A 4,311-nucleotide genomic window follows, 5' to 3' on the forward strand; every position below is an offset into this window, starting at 1 on the left:
GAAGTAAACCTACTTAATTAAAACCTGTTGTACTGAAGAAAGCAGACTCAATAATCAATAAAACTTCATGTCATGTATTCTAAATGTTACCATCTCAGCAAATAATTACTTAATATTTCATCTCCCTGGACCAACTTTATGGTACTTTTATAGGTTTTTAATGTTTTCTTTTCCTGGAAAATATATTGTGGTATCTTTAAAAATATTTTCCTAGATAAATACCATGTGCGTAATCAAGGCCTTTTAAAAAATAGTCTTTTGAAGTCATCTACAACTGCCACCTTTATCTTCTTGAGAGTCACAGTTCTCTATCCTACCTTACTTGCTAACTGTTAAGACATTTTTTTGAAGGGCCATTTAGGTTGTGCTATTTTTTATTAAAAATACTCTATACTTTTGAGGAGGACTAAATTATTATTTGTCACCTTCATTTATTCTATAATGATAGTAAGCCCCATACTTTAAGGTAAAACTTTAGAAGAAATCTCATGAAAATCAGGAACAAGATAAAGACATTGGCTGTCACTTCTACTATTCAGTACTATCCTGGGAGTTCTGGACAATTTAATGCAACAAGAAAGAGAAATGAAGTGCCAATATTGGGAAGGAATAAATAAAACTGCCATTGTTTGCAGATGATATCATTGTCTAACTAGAAAACCTCTCAGAATATATTGAAATGCATATTAAAACTATTAAGACAGTTTATTAAATTGGCCCAGTAAAAGATCAGCACAGGAAAATTAAGTTATTTTCTTATTCATAGCAATAGGAAAAACTAATTAGAAAACGTATTCCAGTAACAAAAGCAAAAATAATGACAAAGTACTTGAAAATAAAACTACAAGAAATGTGCCAGACTTAAATTAAGAAAACTATCCTGTTAATGGACATAAAAGAAGAACTGAACAAATGAAGGGGCTCATGTGTTTCTGGATGAAATTGAATTTTGTAATTATATTGGCACTTCCCAAATTAAATTATAAATTTAATGCATTCCCATTAAAAATCTGAATAGAAATTCTTATTGAATTTGACAACATGATCCCAATATTCACTTGCAGAAAGCCACAACAATTTTGCAAAAGAACAAGAAGGGTTGAGAAAGGCATGATTGCTGCCTCTAAGTATTCATGACCTTGAGTAATCTCCTCCCTTTGAGCATGGTCCGGCCCTAGTGTTTCACTTCTAATGAATACATATGACAAAAATGTAGATTAGGTTACAAAAAGACTATGACGCCCAAAGAATTTCTCTTGCTGACCTGCTCTCTCATCTTATCTAGACCCAGCAAACTTCCATGCTGTCAGCTGCCCTATGGAAAGGCCCCATGTGGCAAGGATCTGAGGGCTGCCACCAGCCATGGTAGTGATCCTCCCTAAGTTGAGCCTTAGATGACTTCAGCCCCATATGACACCTTAATTGCAGTCTTGTGAGAGCTCCTAAACCAGAGACTTTCTGTTAAGCTATACCCAGGTTCCTGACTCATGGGAACTAGGGGATAATAAATGTTTGTTGTCTTAAGCTGTTAAATTTGGTTGCATTTAATGCAGCCGTCAATTAGTGCATCCAAAAGGATTTAATTCCTTTAACCACCTACCACCCTCCCTCCCGACCTCACTCAGCCTCCATTGCTGCCTAAGAAATTTAAGTAAAGAGAACATATGAATTACAGGGCTTTGCATATACATGACAGTTAAGCTCCTCAGGGCTCCTACTTTTACTGCCAGGTGGCCATATTGAGGGATTTTGTGTGGAAAAGCCGTGAATCCCCTGAAGAAATGGCCCAAAGCTTGTCTTAGCCTCACAGGAAATTATCAGCTTTCTGCACCCAACAACCACTTAGGGTATGTTTAGCCTTATAGGCTCAGAAACCTGATTTTGTGGCCAAACAAGGGCTTATCCATTTCTTAGGGTTAGACTCACATTATTCAAGTATGTGTCTTGGAGAATCAAACGAACATTTGCATTTAGAAACTTAAAAAGAGAACTCTAACTCTCATGGGGTCTTGCATACATAGATCCACACCTGAGACTCATCTGTTCTCTCTGTGTAAGTTTCTTAGGCAGCAATGGAAGCTGAATAAAGTTGATAGGTTGGTTAAAGGAATGAATGTTTATAATTATACATTAATTATTGATTGCTGCATAAAAATTATCCAAGCTTAATAGCTTAAAACAGTAACTTTGAAACTTTGAAGTGCTTCAGAACCTAAAATGCTTACCACAGGACCTGGCAGCTCTCAACAAACAGCAACTCCTATTATCATCCATTATCTGTGTTCTCACCAGTACTTAGGTATAACAGGAAGATGCATGGAGTCTTGGACAGTATTTGAGCCTTGGAATCAGACAAATCTCAGTACAAATTCCTATGATGCCATTTATTAGCTGTATTTTCAAGTTCCTCTGCAGTAAGGGCAACGGCACTTTCCCTCTGTCACAGGTACTTGAGAAAGTAAGTGTATCCATATTAGAGGCATTTGAAAACACCTAGAGAAATTCAAGTATTGGCAAATACCGGCAATATGAAAGCTATACTTTCAGGGAGCATTTCTACAGGCTCTTACTATAGAAGTTTCTATGAATGTGCAGAGCACCAGAAACCATGAGGAGGTGGCTCCTGAGCTTAAAGCCAACTCTTGGTTTTGCTTTGCTGCAACTGCTATTTGCCATTGCCTCTTCCTCAGGAAAAGTAGGAGGGAGAAGATTCAGCAGACTGAGTGAGAAAAAATGAAAAGGAAACTATTATCCATTTTAACAAGGGTGGATGGCAAAAATATTTTAGAAGCAGAGGTTGCAAACTCAAATATCTACCTGGAAGGCAATGTAAATAAGTGAAGCTTTAAGGCAAATAAAACTAGACTTATCAAATGTCCTTTATGTCTTATGATAAGGGCGGAAGTTGGTGTTGCTGTCTATGCTAGCTACTTGGTAAACCAACCAGTTGTGCCATGGCCCATGCTGTGGTCTGTAAGATGCTTCAAGCAGCTTAAGGAAATCAGTGATAACTGTCCATTCCAGGTTCCGTAGTGACATCATTGACCACGTAAAAACAAGAAGATACACATCTGTTACAAAAGCATCAGCATTACTAACAAGAGCAAGAAGTTATTTTAAGAAGACTGTACCCAATTGCCACATTCACCTATAGAACGTACATTTACTTATTACTCAACGATGTATAACTTTTCCTTTAGATCAAATGACTATTCTTCTAAGTTAATTAAGCTCTGCTTCAATTAAGTGTTTTTGCTGTATGCCAACAAATGGAAGCAATAAACATTAATGTATTGGCCCCATTCATAAAAGAAAAATTTTGTATAAACATTTTATAATGGTGTCATCAAATGATCTCAACTGACAGTCAGTTGAGCTTATTCCAATAAAGGTTTGATATTCCTTTTTTAACAGTCAAAATTATAGTAAATCTTTTGGAAACTAAGCCTAGCAAAGGAAAACAATTTGACATTATTTGAAATGCTATTACAAATTTAAGTAAAAATAAAATTACTTCTGTGTGTTTGTTTGTTGGCAAGCTGAATTTTAATGACCTCAGTATTGTAATACTAACAGTATTCTTATTAAATTAAGAAACTTAAGGAACAGAAGTATGCAGAATTAGTTTTGTTGCACACATATTCATAATTATACTCAAATACAATATTCCAAGAACCAAATAAAACCTGCAGTTATCAACATTTATAAATATTATATATATATATACACATACATACAGAGAACAATGTATATACAAAATTTTAAAATTGATGATATTGTTAAATTTAAAAAAGAAACCTTTAGGTTGTCAGCAGCTGCTTTTTCTCCCTGTTTTTTGTTATCAGTCATATTTTATAAATGTTTATGCCTTTGAAGAACTACTTTGTATGCCAATGTGTCTTATTAAAATTTTAATAAATTTTGGTTGCATTTTGAGCATAAAAAATTTAAAATCTAAAGTATTCAATGACAATAACATCAAAACAACATAAATTTTAAAACTTTTGGAAAATTGCTATTACTGAAAAAAGAGCTTTTAAACACACATCTTCTGTGAATTCTTTCCTCAGTGTTTTATAGTTCTCCTTGCACAGGTCTTTTCTTTGTTGCTGCTGTGAAAGAAATTGCATCTTTGATTTGATTCTCAGCTTGATTGTTTTGGCATATATGAAAGTTACTGCTTTGTGTACATTGATTTTGTAACCTGAGACTTTGCTGAATTTATTTATCAATTCCAGGAGTCTCTTGGTTGAATCTTTGGGATTTTCTAGATAGAAGAACATATCATCAGCCAAGAGTGTGATGGTTTGA

The 4,311-nt window shown here is 34.6% G+C and overlaps 1 pseudogene; it reads left to right on the forward strand.

Moving 5' to 3' along the window:
* Positions 1 to 2,531: 2,531 nt before the first annotated feature.
* On the forward strand, positions 2,532 to 2,726 carry LOC111726499 (annotated as a pseudogene).
* Positions 2,727 to 4,311: the final 1,585 nt, after the last annotated feature.

Source organism: Otolemur garnettii, unplaced genomic scaffold (assembly GCF_000181295.1).
Source record: "Otolemur garnettii isolate 467f Iridium unplaced genomic scaffold, OtoGar3 scaffold00068, whole genome shotgun sequence".
In the NCBI taxonomy this organism is placed as follows: domain Eukaryota; kingdom Metazoa; phylum Chordata; class Mammalia; order Primates; family Galagidae; genus Otolemur; species Otolemur garnettii.